Source organism: Pan paniscus, chromosome 19 (assembly GCF_029289425.2).
Source record: "Pan paniscus chromosome 19, NHGRI_mPanPan1-v2.0_pri, whole genome shotgun sequence".
NCBI lineage: Eukaryota > Metazoa > Chordata > Mammalia > Primates > Hominidae > Pan > Pan paniscus.
Window position 1 is genome coordinate 24,512,414 of NC_073268.2, and position 22,874 is coordinate 24,535,287.

The 22,874-nt window shown below is 48.9% G+C and overlaps 1 pseudogene; it reads left to right on the forward strand.

The window, feature by feature from the left end:
* The first annotated feature begins 98 nt into the window (after nt 1–98).
* LOC129394495 (large ribosomal subunit protein uL23-like) lies at nt 99–6,397 on the forward strand (annotated as a pseudogene).
* Nucleotides 6,398–22,874: the final 16,477 nt, after the last annotated feature.

The following is a 22,874-nucleotide window of genomic DNA, read 5'->3' on the forward strand; positions in this document are numbered from 1 at the left end:
GAAGGCCAGGCGTAGTGGCTCATGCCTGTAATCCTAGCACTTTGGGAGGCCAAGGTGGGCAGATCACCTGAGGTCAGGAGTTTGAGACCAGTCTGGCCAACACGGTGAAACCCCATCTCTACTAAAAATACAAAAATTAGCCGGGCGTGGTGGCGCATGCCTGTAATCCCAGCTACTTGGGAGGCTGAGGCAGAAGAATCGCTTGAACCCCAGGAGGAGGAGGTTACAGTGATCCAAGATCATACCACTGCACTCCAGTCCAGGTGACAGAGCAAGACTCCGTCTCAAAAAAAAAAAAAAGAATTTTAAGGAAGGGATGCTTTTTTAATTCACCCAGTGTTGCTACTTGGGCTAGTGTTGGGCCTGGCTTGACCCTCTGTAAAATCCTATTGATCCCTATTCCCCCAGCCTTGCCCAATCCTGCCCAAATTGAGAAGAGCCCTGGAGTGGCATTTGGAGCAAAGATCCATCTCCTAGGTTCCCTCTCAGGCCCCCCGTAATTCCCACCCATTCTTCCCTACAAAGGTTTCTGCTGTACTGGAGCTGGTTTCAGGTTAAGCGTACCTGTCCAGGAATAATCAGTAACCCACTGTGGATTTTTTTTTTTTTTTGTCTCGGCCTAGAAAGCTGCAGGTCAGCCAAGCTGAAATGCAGTTCAGAGACCCTCTTCCTGCTTCTTCCCCGGGGACAGGGGTCTTTCAGCCTCACGGGGATTGGGCTACCTCCTACTTACTGAGAGATGATTGCAGGGAGATTGGGACTGGCAGCCGGACCTGCAGGACAGACCAAAAAGTTGCAAACTGACGGCACCTACTGGCAACCATCAAGACTGCAGAAGGGCTGGAAAGTGATGGCTGGGGCCAAGATTCTGGGGTTCTCTCCATTCCATCTCATAGATGAAGTGGGGACCCTTCTGCCCCATATGCCTTGGAGAAGGGCAAACAGAACCAGCTTCCTCAAGTCCCTGGGGAAGCCCAGCCTGTGCCTGATTCAGAAAACTGCCCCCAGGCCGGGCATGGTGGCTCACGGCTGTAATTCCAGCACTTAGGGAGGCCAAGGCGGGTGGATCATGAGGTCAGGAGATCGAGACCATCGTGGCTAACACGGGGAAACCTCGTCTCTACTAAAAATAAAAAAAATTAGTCAGGCATGGTGGCACGCGCCTGTAGTCCCAGCTACTCGGGAGGCTGAGGCAGGAGAATCGCTTGAACCCAGGAGACGGAGGTTGTAGTGAGCCGAGATCGCACCACTGCACTCCAGCCTAGGCAACAGAGCAGGATTCAGTCTCAAAAAAAAAAAAAAGAAAACGTTCCCCACCCCGTCTCCCTCCTTGATCATCACTGGACCCTGTTCTGCCACCAACTTGCACGAACTTGGAGTTTGACTGACCTTAGCTGTAACATGGAGGTAGATCATCTCCACCCATCCTACCTCGAAGCTCTTGTGAGAGTAAAATGAATGGAGAAGAGTAGTTCTGCTCCCAATGCCAGACATGTGCCCTGTTCAGCAAGCCCAAGAGGAGAAAAGGTGCCAGGACACAGAGGCAGGAGTGCAGGAGAGGCCGGACAAACCCACGCAACATGCCTGGGATGAAGCATGAGTGCAGGTGAGTGTGGGAATCTGCAAAGGTTGCCAGACGAGACAGATTCCCACACCTCAACGCCAGCCCCTCAGTCCATCCTCTGGTGTCCCTCCACCCCTCATCATTGGGTTAATTCCAAAGAGGCAGGAAGAGGCACAGGAAAGAGGCCTTCCAAGCACCTCCTACCATTCATGTAACACGGATTTACTGAACGCCTAATATGCACAGGCTTTATGCTACATACCAGGGATGCGGAGATGACCAAGATCACCCCCTGCCCTCAAGGAGCTCACTGCCTAATGAGGGACGATAGTATGTAAATAAAATAAATCTGAGAAGTGTGCAGGTGCCCTGGGAGATGTTCATATGGGGCACAATGGGGATCCAGAGCCACAGGTGGTCAGTTTTACATTCAGGGCATACAGGCTGAAAGTCTTCATTAGAGATGATCCTTTTTCACAAGACGGTGCTGAAGGCAAAGAAAGAATCTCCTGCCCCTCTTAAAGCCGAACTCAAGAAGGCAGTGTTGAAAGGTGTCCACAGCCACAAAAAGAAAGAAGATCCGCAGGTCACCCACCTTCCGGCGGCCCAAGACACTGCGACTCCGGAGGCAGCCCAAATATCCTCAGAAGAGCGCCCCCAGGAGAAACAAGCTTGACCACTATGCCATCACTAAGTTTCCACTGACCACTGAGTCTGCCATGAAGAAGATAGAAGACAACAACACACTTGTGTTCATTGTGAATGTTAAAGCCAACAAGCACCAGATCAAACAGGCTGTGAGGAAGCTCTATGACATTGATGTGGCCAAGGTCAACACCCTGATTCAGCCTGATGGAGAGAAGAAGGCATATGTTGGACTGGCTCCTGATTACGATGCTTTGGATGTTGCCAACAAAATTGGGATCGTCTAAACTGAGTCCAGCTGTCCAATTCTAAATATATGTATATCTTTTCACCATAAAAAATAAAAAGAGAGAGATGATCCTTGAGCCAATGGCCTTCCATGCTACAAGAATCAGCACAGTGTGAGTGTCACAATGACCTGGATTCTGACCCCAGCTGTGTCACTGGGCTCACTAGGAAACCTAAAACAAGTTACTTGAGCTCTCTGAGCTTCAGGCCTTATCTGGAAAATGGGACTTTGCAGCAAGAAAGAGAGAGAGACCTATCCAAATTGCCTGGCACATAGTAAGCACCAAGTGTTTGCTCCCTCCTACCCCTCTCCTGCTGGGAACTGTAACTTCTCCACATGGCTGAGACCCCCTGGTGGCAAGATCTGTGTCTCCCCCACTGAACTAGAGGCTCTCAGAAGACTGGGTTTAGTGTCCCCCTTCAGCCTGCAAGTGTCGTGTCTGGGAGAGGCTGTATAAAGAGCATGGGGCCAGGCATGGTGGCTCGCGTCTGTAATCCCAGCACTTTGGGAGGCCAAGGCAGGTGGATCGCTTGAGCGCAGGAGTTCAAGACCAGCCTGGGCAACCTGGCAAAACATTGTCTCTGAAAAAAAAAAATACAAAAACTAGTCAGGCGTGGTGGCATGCACCTGTGATCCTAGCTACTTGGGAGGCTGAGGTAGCAGAATCACTTGAGCCCAGGAAGTCGAGGTTGCAGTCAGCCAAGATAGCTCATTGCACTCCAGCTTGGGCAACAGAGTGAAACCCTGTCTCAAAAAAAAAAAAAATTAGCCAGCTATGGTAGCATGTGCCTATAGTCCTAGCTATTCAGGAGGCTGAAGCAGGAGGGTCCCTTGAGCCCAAGGGTTCAAGGCTGCAGTGAACTATGAGTGCCACTGCACTCCAGCCTGGGTAACAGAGACAGACCTGGTCTCTTAAAAATAAAAAATAAAATTGTTTCTAAAAAGAGCAGGCCGGGCGCGGTGGCTCACGCCTGTAATCCCAGCACTTTGGGAGGCCAAGGTACTTTGGGATCACAAGGTCAAGGGATCGAGACCATCATGGCCAACATGGTGAAACCCCCTCTCTACTAAAAATACAAAAATTAGCCGGGCGTGGTGGCGTGCACCTGTAGTCCCAGCTACTCGGGAGGCTGAGGCAGGAGAATTGCTTGAACCTGGGAGGCAGAGGTTGCAGTGAGCTGAGATTGTGCCACTGCACTCCAGACTGGCAACAGAGCAAGACTCCATCTAAAAAAATAATAATAATAAAATTAAAAGAGCATGGATTTGGAGTCAGAGGACTTGGGTTCAAGTTGCAACACAGCCTTTTAACAGCTGTGTGACCTTAGACTTGTCACTTAACATCTTGGAGGATCATTTCCACCCTTTGTAAAAAAAAATTTCATCCGGGCGCAGTGGCTTATGCTGGTAATCCCAGGACTTTGGGAGGCCGAGGCAGGTGGATCAGTTGCGGTTCAGGGGCTTGAGACCAGCCTGACCAACATAGTGAAACCTTATCTCTACTAAAAATACAAAAATTAGCTAGGCATGGTGACGTGCACCTGTAATCTCGGCTACTCGGGAGGCTGAGGCAGGAGGATCACTTGAACCCAGGAGGCGGAGGCTGTAGTGAGCCAAGATTGCACCACTGCACTCCAGCCTGGGTGACAGAGCAAGACTCCCTCTCAAAAAAATTATTTAATTAATTAATTTAACATTTTTCATATATATATATATGTAGAGAGAGAGAGAGAAGAAATGGGCTTATCTTCCACAGAATGGTTGGAAGAAAAAACAAGATAATGAATGAGAAGAGGCTCTGGAACCCAAGGAGAAGGTGCAGGTGCTGGTCGTCGGTTTTTTCCACCTGGCTTCTGTCTCCTCGTGGACTGGGAGCTCCGACTAGGACCCTCTCCAAGGCAGAAATCTGGCCCTCCTTCCCTGACATTTTTCTCAGCCCAGAGCTCTACCAGAAAATGAAACCTCCTCTCCCACAGCATCATTTTCTGTCCCTGCCTCCTGGGTACCCTAAGGACTGGGAAGACACTCCTCCTGATGAATGGATGAAGAAAATGCCTACTCCCTCCCAGCCTCCTCCACTTCCCACCCTAACTGGCTAGTTACTTAGAAAGTCTCACTGGCTTCCTTGTTGGTACAATTTCCAACCTCTGCAGGGTTCAGGCTGGGCGTCTTAGAGAATAGATAGGAAGAGGCGGGTGCGGTGGCTCACGCCTGTAATCCCAACACTTTGGGAGGCCGAGGCGGGTGGATCATTTGAGGTTAGAGGTTCGAGACCAGCCTGGCCAATATGGCGAAATCCCATCTCTACTAAAAATACAAAAATTAGCCAAGCGTGGTGGCAGGTGCCTGTAATCTCAGCTACTTGGGAGGCTGAGGCAGGAAAATCGCTTGAACCCGGGAGGCAGAGGTTGCAATGAGCAGAGATAGCACCACTGCACTGCAGCCTGGGCGACAGAGCAAGACTCTGTCTCAAAAAAAAAAAAAAAAAAAAAAAAGAGAGAGAGACAGAGAATAGATAGGAAAAAAGCAAGCTCAGTTCTCAGTGGAAAAGACACAGTTCTGCCCTGAGGGAACCTCTGAGTTGATGGGCTTGCCCTAGGGATCATCTCATCTGATGGAGTAGACAAACTATACGTAATAATGAAAGTTAGGCCAGGCGTGGTGACTCACACCTGTAATCCCAGCACTTTGGGAGGCCGAGGCAGGCGGATCACCTGAGGTCAGGAATTCAAGACCAGACTGACCAACATGGTGAAACCCTGTCTCTACTAAAAACACAAAAAGTTAGCCAGGCATGGTGGCGTGTGCCTGTAATCCCAGCTACTGGGGAGGCTGAGGCAGGAGAATCGCTTGAACCTGGGAGGGGGAGGTTGCGGTGAGCCAAGATTGCACCATTGCACTCCAGCCTGGGCTACAGGAGCGAAACTCTTGTCTCAAAAAAAAAAAAAAAAAGTTAACACAGTAGTCACAGACTACATGCAGGATAGGGATCTAAGTGCTTCACTCATGAGCACTTCACAGCAACCTCGTGAACTACGCACTATCAACATCCCGTTTTTAAGACAAGGAAACAGAGGCATGGAGAGGTTTGTAACTTACTCAGAGTCACACAGCAAGTAAGTGGAAGAACAGGGATGTGAACCCAGGCAGTCTGGCTCCAGAGTCTGTACTATTAGCCCCTATGCTTTACTGCCTTTCAAAACAGCTGTCAGAGCACTCTAATGCCAACAAGGGCAAAAGAGTCTGACACAGAGTACAAGCTGGGTGGGGAGATCAGGGCAGAGGTGGCATTGGTAGGGGACTGGGCCCCAGACCTCCTCATAACTTTGGCCTCCCAGCCCCTTTCCTGATTGCCCTGGAATGTCCACTGTGCCCACACTGAGTAGGGGATCTTAGCTCCCCTCCATGTCAGCTGACATCCAGGTCCCAGACAGGGCACCCCCACAGTCACCGCAGATGTGGGCTGAGCAATGGTGTATCAGTACAGCTGCCTTCCTGCCCACCAGGGCCCCATACTTGGAGAGACCAGATCAAGAGAGCCAGGATCTCCATAGAGACAACACAGTGCAGAGGGAGGCCTGGTCCAGCCCAGTCCCAGACTATGGAGCCTGGGTCCTTCCCTGGGAACACATGGTTCCAGAGGTGAACACCCAGGCAAGAGATGGGGAGGGGAGAGGAAAGCCATCCACAGTTGGGCTGGCCAGGATCCAGTTTCATATCTCCAGGCCATCCTGCTTAGCTGCTTACCAGCTTTGTGACCACTTCCTGTTCCTCAGCTTCAGTTTGGCCATCTGTAAAATGGGGGAAGGCAACTTGTTGAATTGTGAAGGCCCTTCCAGCTCTGGCAATCTAGGAATCTAGGACCTCCGGATTCCTTTTGCATGGTCCAAGGCCCCATGCTGGCATGGCTTCCAACACTCCAGAGCCTGCAACGCTTCCAGGCCAATTGGCACCAACAGGAGCGCTTTCTCATTGTCCAAAGCCTAAGCAGGAGACAAGCCAAGTGAATGATGTTGGGCCCTGTGAGAGTTCTGTCACCATCCCGAGAAGTGATGAGGCTAATCCAAGAGTATACAGCTAGCAAGTAATTGAGCCAAGACTTGTGCCAAATACATTTACTGCCTGCTACAATCTTAGCCTTCTTTGACCGTGAGCTTTGGGCTCAGAATTCGAGAAAGACGGTGGTAGGAGCAGAAGAAGAAAGTGCAACCTGGGAAAATCTTGCAGAGGACACTTGCAAAAACAACGACACGCAAGGCACTTTGAGCAGAGAGAGCCAGAGGTTGGGCTGGGAAGTCGTTTGCCCTGCTTCCCCTAATGCTTGTTGAGTCAAAGGGCAGGTGGCCTGACAGATCAGAGGCCCAGAATCAGAGCAGACACCCTGTCCACATTCCCTAGAGGGCCTCCAGGCCCTGAGTCCTGCTTCCCCAACCCTGAGGAAAAAAGTGCCACCTTCCCCTTAGGAAATCCTAAAGAGACCAAGGGACCTCTGAGCCCAGGAAGTCCTCCAAAAGGGCTTTAGGCTTAGAGACGCCCCCACAGAGGGGGCATAAGACTTTAGACTCGTAAGCCCCCAGAGTTTGCTGGACCTTCAGAGTGATCTCCAACACCCATGCACACAGGGCCCTTACTCCCCAGCTGCATGCCTCCCCCTTTCCCCACCAGCAGTAGGAGCTTACAGATAGCACCAGTCATGCCTTCTGCATATGCCCAGACTCTCTTCTGGCCCCATCATTCCATAGCCAGAGCCAGGATCCTTCATGCCAGCGTCTATGCCTCATCCTTTCTCTCCTCCTTACCCCTGCCCACTTCATCCCAACCTTCCTCTTCTCCCTTCCCAAAAGAACATCCTGGCCTGAGGGGCCTCTCAAGATTGGTAGTGACCAGACATCCCAATCCCACTTGGAAAAGTAGGGAAGGGCCTCCAGGAAAGGTGAGGGGACTGCAAGAGAGGAAAGAGAGTAACGGCATGCCTCCATTTCCTCATCTGTGAAATATGCAGTGCATGGGATTGTTAGGAGAAACTGTACGGAGTAGGTGGTAAGAGTGCCTGCTTCCAGCTATGCCTCATTTAATACATACACATGGAAAAACATAATGGGAAACCACTCCATACCCACCAGATGGGTAAAAAAATAAAATACTGACAATACCAGAATGTGGAGTAAGGGGATTCTCATATAATGCTTGTAAGAAAACAAATTTGTACAACCACTGAGAAGCAACCAGTAATTCCACCCCTAGATATATACCCAGCAGAAATGTGTGTGTGTGTGTGTGTGTGTGTGTTCCAAAACACATGTTCAAGAGTGTCACAGCAGCACTCTTCAGAATAGCCAGAAATGGAACCAATAGTAGAATGGTTAAGTCTCGACTTGAATATGCTGTTGATACATCCATCAATATAGACAAATCATATGTTAGCAAAAGATTACTGCTGTATCACTCTATATAAACTCAAAAACAGGCAAAACTAATGCTACGGTTTGAATGTCTTCTCCAAAACTCATGTCGAAATGTAATCACCGTTGTGACAGTATTAAGAAGTGGGACCTTTAAGAGATGATTAGATCGTGGGGGCTCTACTCTCATAAATGGATTCATTGTTATCACAGGAGTGGGCTAGTTATCATAGGAGTGGGATCCTGATAAAAGGATGAAGTTTACACCGTAATCTCAGCACTTTGGGAGGCCAAGACAGGAGGATCACTTGAGCTCAAGAGCTTGAGACCATCCTGGGCAACATGGCGAAACCCAGTCCCTACGAAAAATACAAAACTTAGCTGGGTGTGGTGGCGTGCACCTGTAGTCCTAGCTACTCAGGAGGCTGAGGTGGGGGAATCACCACCTGAACCTGAGGAGGTGGAGGCTGTAGTGAGCTGTGATTGCACCACTGCACTCCAGCCTGGGCAACAGAGTAAGGCCCGGTCTCAAAAAAACAAAACAAAACAAAAAAACGGTGCCAGGCACAGTGGCTCACGCCTGTAATCCCAGCACTTTGGGAGGCTGAGGCAGGTGGATCACCTGAGGTCAGGAGTTCGAGACCAGCCTGGCCAACATGGCAAAACCCCGTCTCTATTAAAAATACAAAAATTAGGCAGGCATGGTGGCACACACCTGTAGTCCCAGCTATTCGGGAGGCTGAAGCAGGAGGATCACTTGAATCCTAGAGATGGAGGTTGCAGTGAGCCGAGATCATGCCACTGCACTCCAGCCTGGGTGACAGAGCAAGACTCCATCTCAAAAAAAAAAAAAAAAAAGGATGAGGTTTGGCCTCCTTCTGTGTCTCACACACTTGCTTCTGCCCTTCTGCCTTCCGCCATGGGAGGACCCTTGCCAGATCCCAGTGCAATGCTCTTGGACTTTGCAGCATCCAAAACCATGTGCCAAATAAACTTTTATTGTTTATAAATTACCCAGTCTGTGGTATTCTGCTATAGCAGCAGAAAACAGACTAAGACAACTAATCTATATTTTTAGAAATCAGGATAAAGTTTACATGTGGGGAGAGGAGTGAAGGTAGCCTTATGGGGTACAGGTAATATTATTTAGTTACAACCTCACTAAGTGAACATTTATTGAGCTAGACATTTCTCATTTCTGCACTTTTCTGTATGCATGTTATACTTCCATTTTTACTGAAAAAAAAAAAAGGCTTTTCCTTTTTATTTTTTTAAAGAGTGCTGGCTCTCAAGTCAGCCTGCCTGGGCTGGATTCCTGGCAGCAGAAACCAGGATAAGTTAGCCTGTGCCTCAGTGTCCTCATCCTTCATATTAAATGAACATCATTATAGTGTGGCTATGATGACTAAATGAATGAATCTGCATAAAACACTGAGAATGCTGCCTGCCAAACATTAAGCGCCCAATGAGTGTTAGTTATTAGCCATGACCAGCCAAGTGCATGAGATTAAGAGCCTGGAGCCAAAAGGCCTGCACTGAATCCTGGATTTGCCATTTACTAGCTCTGTGACTTTGGCAAAGTGGCATCCTCCCTCTTATCCTCAAATGCCCTCAGTTGTAAGAGAGATAATGCCAGCCCAGCCTGATAGGGCTGTGCAGAAACCTACTGAGACAATGTGTGTAAAGCACTAAACACAGTGCCTGGCATGGAGTAAGGCTCAATGCCTGTTATTATGATCATTGGTTACCATGGTAACCCTATAAACCCATTTTATAGATGGGGCTCCAGGTAGTAAAAACATGGGCTTAAGGTCACATGCAACTAAATGTCATTCAAACTCATTTTTGGGACAACAGAGCCTGTGTTGCATTCACACCCAGCCTCCAACTGGCACCTCCCGCTCCCCACCTCCAGAGGCAGCACAGCCTTGGAGACTTTTCCCCAAACCCAATCAGCACCTTTTCCTCCTGTCCAGTGGGCCCTGCTACCACAGAAGCCCTTGTCTTTCCAACTCCAGTTGTCAGATTCTGTGTGCCCAGAGGGGGTTGTGTCTTCCCTGCTGGCCCAGCTCTAGCGCTAACCTGAGAGTTCTGGTGCCCTCAGTCAGGGTGCATCCCAGGCCCCAGATCTAACCTCAGCTACGCGAAGAAAGGGTCTCAGAGAGAAGCCACAGAGCCCAGCAGGCTTTCCATGCCAGGGGCCTCTTTCACTGCAGTCTCCTTTTGTCTTTGGCCTGAGAGAGGTAAAGATGACTGGTTGATGGCTGGAGAGAACTTGACGGCAGAGGAACAGGGCTGGGTAGGCCCAGCAACAAGGCCTATTACACCTGGAACTCCTAATCCACAGAGCCTCTGTCTCCTCTCCTGAAGCCTGGATTCACTCCCTTGGTCTGCACCATTTTCAGAGACTTGATGTTTGGAGCCAGTAATCTTTGAGAGCTGTGCAGGCTGTTTCTTACCCCCACCCAGTCATGATGATCTAAAGAGCAGCAGAAGCTGGGCCCCAAGCCAGGGGAAAGCCAGACAGCCTGAAATGGAAAAGAGCTTTGCTCCCAGCTTGGGATGCACAAACTGTGGGGCAGTCTGCACTGGTCCTGCAGTCCAAGCCAAGGGTTCAGATCTCAGCTCTGTCCTTATTAGCTGTGGGCTTGTCTCTTCACCACTGTGAACCTCAGTTTCCTTATCTGTAAACTGGGGATGCTATTCCCTACTTCACTCTGGCAGGCTGTTAAGGAGGATCAAATGAGGCTGTCTATAAAAATGACAGACTTGTATACCAGAAAGCAGGTTACAAATTGATGGTGTCCTTATTATGACCCTCTTGGGTCTCTTTTGATGCTAAGATTCTATGATGATTTGGAGTGAAAGGATAGAGAGAAGAGGAGGGAGTACTAGCAAGGGAAAAACCAAGAGAGGGAGGGGCTGAAAGAGGGAACAGGACAGAGAGATGGAAAGGCACAGACAGGTGAATAGATGTGATGAAATGAAAAACTTGGAGAGGTGGGAGAGATTTAGAAACAGATATGAAATCAGATATCAGAAAACAGATATGAGTAGGTGGTGGGTGGATGACAGGTGATGGCATTATTTGGGTAGAAGAGTGGTTGAAGGTCCTGTGAATTAAGGGTCTGGGGTAAACTCTCCCTCTTCATTCATTTGTTCATTCTTCAGAGGAAAGAATGAGGTAGTAGCTGTCAAGCTAGACCAAGTCTCAGAGCCCACATCTACTCATCAGGCTTGCTCCCAGCAGCACCCAAGAGCCCTCTGAGGGCAATGGACTGGAGGATGGGTTTCTGCTGTTCCTCAAGTCAGACCCCTGGGTTCTGAGTCCAAAGTCCGAGGCAGGGGTCAGCTACCTGGAATGCTGGTCCCCTGCCCCCACTCCCCACCCTGACTTCCACTAATGAATGGGAGTTTCATTAGGCTCTTTCAGGCCACACTGACCTGTACCCCTCAGTACCTGGCTCCTACACAGGCAAACAAGTAAGCAGGCATGGGATAGGGGAGGGAGAGAAGGTGTACAGCCTGAAAAGGTGAGATGGTCAGGGAAACAGATGGATGCTGGGTAGAGGCACACAGCACTCCACCCCCTCCTACTCCTCTCTTCTTGGGCCCCACCCTATTGCCTCCCAAGGACCTTATGTGGAATGTCAGAGCTAGGGAGAAAGTGACAGGTTCATGTGACCCTATTCCCCACCACATGAGGAGGCATCACTGGCTTTCTCACCCCATCCCCCAGGTCAGCTTGCCGCCCCGTTGCAGTCATCTATGGTTACACCTCTCTTTGGGCCTTAGTTTTCCCATTTGTACAATGGGGAGGTGGGACTTAGTAATCTAAAAGCCAGCCTGATTCTAACCTCTCTTCCAAGCCTATCTCATCCTGCTCCCAACTCACCTTCTGGATGTGCCTGCCCTGCTGGGCCCCCTGAATGTCAGATAAGTGCCACCCTGGGTGAGAAATCTCTGGGCCTTTGGGATCCTCTGGGATGGCAGTGGAGGGGAGGTGGGTGAACAAAAGGAAGACTGAGGAGCTGGAGTGAGACAGAAAACCCTCTCCTCCCTGCTTCCATCTCTACTGCATGTCCCGTTTGTTCCAGCAGAGAAAGCAGGGGCAGAGGAGTACCCCAGGACAGAATGGGTCTCTGGCTTTCCTGGTGAAAGGGAGCTTTAGGGATCCCAAGATTCCCTGCTCCTTAGGAACTCCCCAGGGGACCCCCAGACCCTCCTCAGAGACCCTAGCCTCCCAGCACCCTCTGTGGCTCCTGATTAGCACTACTTTTGGAAGGAGCAGCTAGACCAGCGGTGAGGGTGGATGGTATGCAGTTGGTAGGAAGTGGGTGGTGAGTTGATGGTAGGCAGACAAATGGGTGGATGGTGAGTGGGTGGGGAGGAGAGTGAATGGTGGATGGGGCTGAATGGATGGTGGGTGGGTAATGAGTAGGGTGGGTGGACGACAGGTGATGGTATTATTTGGGTAGAATTGTGGTTGAAGATCCTGTGAATTAAGGGTCTGGGGTAAAGGTGATGACAGGAGTCTCAAGCTAAGAAACCATATTGTCTCTAACTATAGAGACGATCTCTATATTTACACCCAAGTGCTGGGATAGGACCTGGAACTCAGTAGCCCCACCCCCAGGACCATCTTGGATTTCCCTAAGTGATCTCAGGGCCGTGGGCACTTTCCCATGTGCACGCTCTACTCCCAGCAGGGTTCCCACGCTTGGCCCCACTGACTGCCCCTGTAAGAGACCCCTACCTTCGAATACACACCCCTACTTCTGTGGTTCACATCCATGACTCCAGCCTCTTCTTCCAGTTGCAGGGTGGAATTGGGCCTCTGGACCTCCTGGCAGACCAGGATCTCTATGACCAATAGGACCTTAGGTCTACTCTGGCCATGAAGGGCCCCAGGACCACCCTAGATGCCCAGGAGTTTCTGGGCTGCCAGGAACCCTGTGGACACTGGGCCTTTCAGGGTTGCCCAGCCCAGACAAGCTCCTGGGAATCCATGGAGCTCAAGAACCAGTGAAGCCTCTGGGCCAGGGTCTCCTCAGGGACAACCAGGCCAGCCAGGTCTACAGGTGAGAAGAAGCCACCTACCCTGCCAGCCCACTCCTCTGTCCCAAGCCCTCCTGAAACCTTCCTTGACACCCCCCTTTTAACTTATCTCAGGTGACTGCTCACTTATCACTGAGCTTTTTAGCCACCCTTTCTCTAGATGTCCGATTGCCACAACTAGAGTATGAGTTAAGAGACATTGATGGCCGGGTGCAGTGCCTCACACCTTTAATCCCACCGCTTTGGGAGGCCAAGGATGGAGGATCACGAGGTCAGGAGATTGAGTTCATCCTGGCTAACATGGTGAAACCCCATCTCGGCTAAAAATATAAAAAACTGTCTGGGCATGGTGGTACGTACCTGCAGTCCCAGCTATTTGGGAGGCTAGGACATGAGAATAGCTTGAACCTGGGAGGCAAAGGTTGCAGTGAGCCAAGATCGTGCCACTGCACTCCATCCTGGGCAACAGAGCGAGACTCCATCTCAAAAAAAAAAAGAGAGAGAGAGAGAATCGACAACTGCGTCTTTCTTTCTTCCCCTTCCCCTTGTTTCTTCAGTCTCTTCCTTCTGTCTCTTTCTTTAGCATCCCCTCCCCCATCCTTCCCTACATCTTTTCCTACAACAAATGCTGCTTACATGGATGACACCGTGTCCTACACATCCCTGTGTGTTCGGAAACTGACGCCTAATAGATGCTCAGTCATGCCTATTGGCTCACTAACCCTGTACCTCACTCCCCTAGGATCTCCCCCTGGGGGGTTCCCCAGGGGCTGGAGAGTTCATCTTATCCTGTATTCTAACCCCCTTCCCAATACAGGATAGAAGAGAGAGCAAGGCTTGCATAGTGGGAGAGGCTTGGAGGGGCCTCCTGGAGCCTCTGGTCCACCTGGAAAGGTGATCTATGCTCAGGTGGGTCTCCCTGAGAGAACAGAAGAGGCCTGTGTCCTCAGGCCAAGGCTCCCTTTCTTTATGGCTGCCCTTTCCTCTTTCTCTTTTACCTCCTTGTGATGGTTAGTACTGAGTGTCAACTTGATTGGATTGAAAGGTGCAAAGTATTGATCCTGGGTGTGTCTGTGAGGGTGTTTCCAAAGGAGATTAACATTTGAGTCAGTGGGCTGGGAAAGGCAGACCCACCCTTAATCTGGCTGGACACAATCTAATCAGCTGCCAGCACAGCTAGGATAAAAGCAGGCAGAAGAATGTGAAAATACTAGACTGGCTTAGCCTCCCAGCCTACATCTTTCTCCCATGCTGGATGTTTCCTGCCCTCGAACATCAGACTCCAAGTTCTTCACCTTTGGGATTCGAACTGGCTTCCTTGCTCCTCAGCTTGCAGATGGACTATTGTGGGACCTTGTGATCATGTGAGTTTAATATTCCTTAATAAACTCATATATATATATATAAACTCATATATATATAAACTCATATATATATACTCATATATATATGTATATAATATCCTATTAGTTCTGTCCCTCTAGAGAACCCTGACTAATACACTCCTCTTCCTCCTCAAAGCAACATCCTCAAATATTCCTGTCAAATATCACCTCCTACCATTAAGGATTAATTCCCTTGGCTTTGAGGAAGCAGTGTGTACAGTAGAACATCCAATAGACCAGGAATTGTGATCTTACACATGTCAATTTTTTTTTTGAGACGGGGTCTTGCTCTGTCACCCAGGCTGGAGTGCAGTGGTGCGATCTCACCTCACTGCAAGCTCTGCCTCCCGGGTTCATGCCATTCTGCCTCAGCCTCCCAAGTAGCTGGGACTACAGGCGCCCGCCACCATGCCCGGCTAATTTTTTGTATTTTTAGTAGAGACAGGGTTTCACCACATTAGCCAGGATGGTCTCCATCTCCTGACCTCATGATCCACCTGCCTTGGCCTCCCAAAGTGCTGGGATTACAGGCGTGAGCCACGGTGCCCAGCCACACATGTCAATTCCTATATGTCAGTGAAGCCTATGAAAATGTCTTTCTCGGCCGGGCGCAGTGGCTCACGCCTGTAATCCCAGCACTCTGGGAGGCCAAGGTGGCTGGATCACGAGGTCAGGAGATCAAGACCATCCTGGCTAACACAGTGAAACCCCGTCGCTACTAAAAAATACAAAAAATTAGCCAGGTGTGGTGGCGGGTGCCTGTAGTCCCAGCTACTCGGGAGGCTGAGGCAGGAGAATGGTGTGAACCCAGGAGGCAGAGCTTGCAGTGAGCCGAGATCGCACCACTGCACTCCAGCCTGGGCAACAGAGCGACTCCATCTCAAAAAAATAAAAACAAAAGAAGAAGAAGAAAATGTCTTTCTCTTCTCAGAATAAATAATTCCAGATGCCTCCCCTGCCCTCTCTTCTCTCACCTATCTGCTCATAATTTAAGCCATTGGCAATACCCTGCCACTCCCCTCATTGTTTCATCTGCTCCACTTCTCTCAAAGTTCTCTGGCAGAAGTGGATGCTCTCCCTCCTCCCTACTGCCTCTAATGCCACCATCATTACCCCTAGCACCTTCTGCCTCCAGGTGTTCCCCCAGTAACGGAAGAAGGAAGGTGTCTACAGAGACACTCTGTGACTGTTCCCTGTGACTGTTTTGCCTCCGCTTCTAGAGGACAGACATAACCTGGTTCCTCAATCAGACCCCTGCTGACATTTTATCCACTTCCCAGCTAGGAGCGGGGTTCATTAGCCGTAGTGGAGAATTCCTCTCCCCTTTTACCTATGAGATGCAGCCCTACTCAAGAGAAGCTTTCTCTGAGACCCTTGCAACTGACCCCTTCTTCCCCTTCTGGGTTTTCTTTCCTGCAGCTTCCTCACTGGGTGTCTTAGTCTGTTTCATGCTGCTATAACAGAATACCTGAGATTAGATAATTTATTTAAAGCATGGATTTATTTCTTACAGTTCTAGAGACTGGGAAGTCCAAGATCAAGGGGCCTGCATCTGGTGAGGGCCTTCATGCTGTGTCATCCCATGGCAGAAGGCAAAAGGACAAGAGAGCAAGAGATCAAACTTGCAGCCTCAGCCTCAAGTCCTTTTATAATTGTCATTAATCCATTCATGAGCACGGAGTTCATGACCTACAAACCTCCCGTTAGGCCCCACCTTCCAACACTGTTGTGTTGGGGATTAACTTTCCACACATGCTTTTTGAGGGACACATTCAAACCGTAGCACTGGGTCTTTGAGTCCAAGGTAGAGATGTTCCTGCATAGCCCCAGTGTCCCCAAGGACAGCCCAGCTGATGGCAGCAATGAGTACTGTACCTTCCACTGAATCCAAAGAGGATGCAGCAAACTGCTGGTACAGTCATCCCTGGCTTCCATAGGGGCATAAGCAGAGGCTTGTGTGGACATTTCCCTTCACTTAGGGGTTTGACAGCCCAGCCACCTGGCCAGAGAGCTGGCTTTCCTGCACAAGGGGTCTGGTAGCTGGGTGTGCTGCCTCCAGGTGGACAATGATAGTGCTAATAATACCATTCACAGAAGGCCTCCAGTGGGTGGGCATTGTACTAAGTGAGGGTACCAAAGAAATAAGTAAATCCCTGACTTTAGAAGAGCTTGCGGTTTGAAGTGGGAGACCTGTGGGTAAACACACAGTGCTGTGTAATAGAGAGAAATGCACAGGAAGCCAAGAAAACAAAGACAAACCAAGGCTGGTTAGAGCAAGCTTCAAAGGAAGGTGATATTGAGCTGGGTGTGTTGGGTGACAAAATCCCAGCTTACTCTGCAGGCTGAGGCAGGAGGATCCTTGAGCCCAGGAGTTTGAGGTAATCTTGAGCAACATAAGAAGACCCCATCTCATAAATAAGTAAATAAATATTTTTTTTAAAGGAAGTGACATTGGATCTGTGTCTTGAAAGATCAGTAGAAATTCACAATCTTGGGGACATTGCCTAACTCTTGCAAGCCTGAGTTGCCTTAGTTTAAAGGATTGTTGTAAAGATTAGGGAGAAAGTTATGTGAAGTGCTTATAATTGGCATTCAACAAACTATAATCAGCAAAACTATTGTTGGAAATAGAGTGTGTATCAGTCAGGATTCCCATCTTCCTGCTCCTGTAGCTTCTCTCATGATCAGGAAGGAAGACAGAAAACCACATAAGCAGCACTTAACTCCAGGCCTTTGGGAAACACCATTATTTTCTTCAATCCTAAACAGAAGGATCTAACTTTCTATTTTCTTCAGGTGAATAATTTGCTCCTAGCGCCACTCCGCCCCTTTCCAACCTGCCTAGTGTCTCAGATCGTCAGTGAAGGGGACCCTGTAGACATAAACTGGCCCTGATTGCCTTGGAGATAGCAGCAGGGGGGGACAACTGTCAGATAACGTCGGAGGGAAGACACTCCAGAGACGTACTTTTTTATTCCTCTTCCGAGGTAGAGGATTCCAATGCAGAAGTTCCTCGGTGATGACCTTCCATGTTCCACAGTGACCAAATAAAACATACTGAGGGCGATCATTCAAGTAGCCTGAGGACTATCAAGATACTCAGTCCAGTTCTGCCTCCCTTTCCTGGTGTGAAAAGCTGAGAGAACAGAGAGGCCCAGCCCTGGCCTCTGCTGTCAGATGGGAGGGCTACTTTACCACTTCCATTCTGTGGACTGCAGAGGAAGGATGTGGGGAGCTGGAGAGTTTAGGGGTGAGGAAGCAGCAAGGGGCTCATTATGTTTGCCCAGGTCTTGCTGATCAAGTCTCCAGCAGGCATAAAACTAAGGCCAAGCTCCAGTTCCAGCAGCTGCCATCAGCAGGCACTGGTGCCAGAGAGGGGCAATTGGGGATGTCTTAGGGAGCTGGCAGAGTCCCAGCCATACCACTAGGCCACGAGATGGGGGAAGGGATGTCACATAAAGAGTGAAAAGGATCCGTGGCCCTCCTCTGCCTCCCCATACACCAGGGTTCAGCCCCAATGGGCTTGAGCTCCTCTGCAGCCCTGGTTGGGCTCTGTGGGGGGGAAAGGAAGACAAAGCTGCAGGCATACCCTGATTTAAACCAACTCAATAAATGAAAAGTCATATTTGGAATTACAGTGTCAGAACTTGAAGAGCCCTTAACAGTAATTTACCCATGAATTTTAAAAATCTAAGCAGTGAAGCCCTGTGTTTAATGAAGTTTTACACAGAACCTAAAATATGAAAAGATGAAAGTGGGACTGTTCTGGATTGGTTAACTGGGCCTCACCTCCTCCAAGTGCTTTCACTATCACCTCTCTCTTTTTTTTTTTTTTTTTTTTTTTTTGAGACGGAGTCTCACTCTGTCACCCAGGCTGGAGTGCAATGGCGCGATCTCGGCTCACTGCAAACCCCGCCTCCCGGGTTTGCACCATTCTCCTGCCTCAGCCTCCCGCATAGCTGGGACTACAGGTGCTCACCACCATGCCCGGCAAATTTTTTTTTTTTTTTTTGTATTTTTAGTAGAGACAGGGTTTCACTGTGTTAGCCAGGATGGTCTCCATCTCCTGACCTGGTGATCCGCCCGCCTCGGCCTCCCAAAGTGCTGGGATTACAGGCGTGAGCCACCATGCCCGGCCTCACTATCACCTCTCTGAGACTGTGAAGAAGGCATTTTGCAACCCAATACTCTAGCTGGGGTACCTCAACTTCAGTTTACAGGTGGGGAAACTGAAAACTAGAGAGAGAAGGGGATTTACCCAAGCTCGTGCAACTAGGGACAGCAGAGCTGGTCTGGGACTTCTCACCATAGCACAGTGTCCCTTACTTTGGTCCAAAGATTTAATTTTTCTGCAGAGTTCTTAGCACTGAGTTCCCAAGTCTACTGATAATCTATCTTTATCTATAAAAATTACATTCTCACACAAACTTGTATAGACAGGTATGCCTGCCTTCAATGAGGTGGGGGAAAGTGACAGGGGTGAGAAGGGTGACCTTACTTTTAAATTTTCAAATAGGAGGAAAAATACAAAAAGCAACTCTTGGCTGGGTGCAGTGGCTCACGCCTGTAATCCCAACACCTTGGGAGGCTGAACTGGGAGGACCACTTGAGCCCAGGAGTTGGAGACCAGCCTGGGAAACATAGCAAGACCTCGTCTCTATAAAAAAAAATTTTTTTAATCAACCAGGCTTGCTGGCACAGGCCTGTAGTCCCAGCTACTCGGGAGGCTGAGACAGGAGAATTGCTTGAGCCCAGGAGTTTGAGGCTGCAATGAGTCATGATGGTGCCACTACACTCCAGCCTGGGCAACAGAGCTGAAACTGTGTCTCAAAAAGAAAGAAGAAAGGAAGTCTTCCTTTCCCTCTACCTCCTTACAATTCCTTCCAGATATTCTCAATCCATATATATATACATATATATATACTCAATCCATATATATACACATATATGTGTATACACATATATGTATATATAATATATACACATATAGGTATACACATATATGTGTATATATAAGATATACACACATAGGTATACACATATATGTGTGTATATAAGATATACACACATATATGTATATACACATATATATGTATATATAATATATATAATTTTATTTACTCAAATGGAATTATGCTCTACACAGTATTTGCCTCACTTTTTAAAAAACTTAACAGTATATCTTAGAGATACCTCCATATCAGTACACTTAGACCAATGTCCATCTCTTTAATAGCTGCATATCATTTCGTTCCATTAGCTTGCTGCCAGTTATTTTCTATTAAAAACAATATTGCAATAAATAGGCCGGGTGCAGTGGCTCACACCTGTAATCCCAGCACTTTGAGAGGCCGAGGCGGGTGGATCACTTGAGGTCAGGAGTTCAAGACAAGCCTGGCCAACATGGTGAAACCTCATCTCTTCTAAAAATACAAAAATTAGCTGGGCGTGGTGTCATGTGCCTGTAGTCCCAGCTACTCAGGAAGCTGAGCCAGGAAAAATCACTTGAACCCGGGAGGCGGAGGTTGCAGTGAGCCGAGATTGCACCACTGCACTCCAGCCTGGGCGACACAGCGAGAATCCATCTCAAAAAAAAAAAAAAGAAAAGAAAAAGAAAACCACCAACATTGCAATAATCCTATACATATGTACATACATCTTTGCACAATTCCACAACTGAATTGAATTGATTGAATTCAGTATTCCTAGAATTTAAACTGCTGAGTTACAAGGTGTGTACATTTTAAAATTTTTGATGGATAGGGAACTTCTGTGCAGACTTAGGGATTACTCAACTCTGGTCCTGAACTGCTCTCCTCTGTAACCTCCCTTGCTCTCCTCCCAACTTTGTCCACATTTCTTTGACAGGGGCCACCTAGAGGCTAGGCTCTATGGGACATTTTGGGTTTTCCTGGCCTCCTCCAACCAGAGGCTGGTATCCCTGGTAAAAAAATAAACAAATAAAAATAAATAAATAAATAAATAAATAAACTGACCAGGCTCACCAGTTGTCAACCTCAAGGTAAACAGAGCTTCTTGGCCCAGCCCTAACCACCTGAGTACTCTGGCGCTGGCCCAGCCTCATCCAGGAATTCCCAGTGGGCTCCAGCCTAGCCAGCTCCAAACCCCAAATCCAGAGCCACACTTTCAGTCCAGCCTCCTTCTGCTGGGAAAGCCTGCAAAAGAGAAGAAATGCTGCTCTTTCTAGGGGACCTTCCAGATCCATGAAGGGGACACTATGCCTCCAGGACCTTCCCTCCCCTTGCCAAAGAGCAGAAAGAACGGAAGCACACAACCCAGGAGAAAACAACCGAAGAATACTTATAAAAGGAACTTATCTGCATATGCAAATATACCTCAAAAGACTTGAGGAGGTTCAATGAAAAAGACTGTCAGAGAAGGCTCCCTGGGTAGGAGAATTTTGAGCTGGTTTTGGAGAAGGAATTGGTGGGACTAGCAGGGAAGGAAGATCCTGGAAAGGAGCAGAGGTAGTCATTGTTAACATGTCTTGAGCACTTATTACTTGCCAGACAATGCACTAAGAATTTGGTGTAAGAATTTTGCAGAGTGGGGCAGGGTGGGTGGATAATGAGGATGGCTCACCCTATGAAGAGCAGGAGGAGGTACTCCCATTATCCCCATTTTAGATTGTTAAAAATTATAGGCCGGGCGCCGTGGCTCACGCCTATAATCCCAGCACTTTGGGAGGCCGAGGCGGGTGGATCATGAGGTCAGGGGTTTGAGACTAGCCTGACCAACATGGTGAAACCCCATCTCTACTAAAAATACAAAAATTAGCTGGGCGTGGTGGTGGACACTTGTAATCCCAGCTACTCAGCAGGCTGAGGCAGGAGAATTGCTTGAACCTGGGAGGTGGAGGTTGCAGTGAGCCAAGATCACACCACTGCACTCCAGCCTGGGCGAAAGAGCGAGACTTCGTCTCAAAAAAAAAAAAAAAAATTATGGGAGGTTGGCTGGGCACGGTGGCTCACGCCTGTAATCTCAGTGCTTTGGGAGGCCAAGGCAGGCGGATCACTTGAGGTCAGGAGTTCAAGACCAGCCTGGCCAACATGGCGAAACCCCGCCTCTACAAAAATTAGCTGGGTGTGGTGGTGCACGCCAGTAATCTCAGCTGCTGCAGAGGCTGAAGCAGGAGAATTGCTTGAGCCCGGGAGACCGAGGTTGCAGTGAGCCGAGATCGCACCCCTGCACTCCAGCCTGGGCAATAGAGTGAGACTCCATCTAAAAAAAAAATTATGGAGGCCATTGTTTTCAACTGAGCTCCTACACTAGGCCCCAAAAGACTAGACCAAACCAAGATGGAGTCATTCGTGCTAAATGCCATGTAATCCAACTGAAACTTTAAAGAAGCAGATAGATTCCAAAACAGACCACTTTTTCCTGAAAACAGGAGAGTCCAATCTACCTAAGTCAGTTTAATAAGGAAGTCCCCTCTGCTTTAACTCCACAAAAAAGTAACCTGAAGTACCTGATGTTAACCAATCAGGTTTTTTCCGATTGCTGTTTCCTGGTTCCCACCTTACAAAACCCACCGTTCTGCTATTGCCCAGTGGAAGCTTTCATTCTGTTTTGTAGAATGGGGGCTGCCCCAATTCATGAATCACAAATAAAAGTCAATTTGATCTACAACTGAACTTGTAAGGGAGACTGAGTGACTTGCCCAAAGTCATATACCCAGCAAATATCCTAGTCAGGGATCTGCCTTAAGTACTCAACCACATATTCAAGTACAGGTTGGGGGAGGGAGGGGGTAATGTCCAGGTAGCTACTTTGGGCCCCTGCAGAGTGGGGGCAGGGTGGGTGGATAATGAGGATGGTATCTTTCCCCTCCCCCCACCACAGCCCCCTGGAACTACCCCCAACCCCTTCTTGCCTCCCAGGACTGGCAGGCACCTGCAGTTCCCTCTTTGTGTGCAATGCTTTCCAGGCCCACCCATCCCAGACCCCCACCCACTTCTTTCTTCAATAGTCCCCACAAGTCCTGCAGGACCCCCTGCAATAGGCTCTGGGAAGAGGGAGGGACTGGCAGAGAAATAGCTTGTACCCAGAAGAGAAGGAGGGTGGGCCAGAGCAAGACCACCTTGTGCTGGAGAGCTGGAAAAGGATTGTCTCCGACACTTGCATCTCATTTTGCCCTCTGTGTCTTTGATAAAGGATAATGGCATGGGGAAACCAAGAGACCCAGGAAGAATTCTAACTTAGGTGTGTGTGGCCCCAAAGTCCTTTTGTGTTTTTTGTTGTTGTTGTTGTTTGTTTTTTTGAGATGGGGTCTTGCTCTGTCGCCCAGGCTGGAGTGCAATGGCACGATCTCGGCTCACTGCAACCTCCACCTCCTGGATTCAAGCTATTCTCCCACCTCAGCCTCCCGAGCAGCTGGGATTACAGGCACCAGCCATCAGGCATGGCTAATTTTTTTTTGTATTTTTGTAGAGACGGGGTTTCACCAAGTTGTCCAGGCTGGTCTCAAACCCCTGAACTCAGGTGATCCACCCACCTCAGCCTCCCAAAGT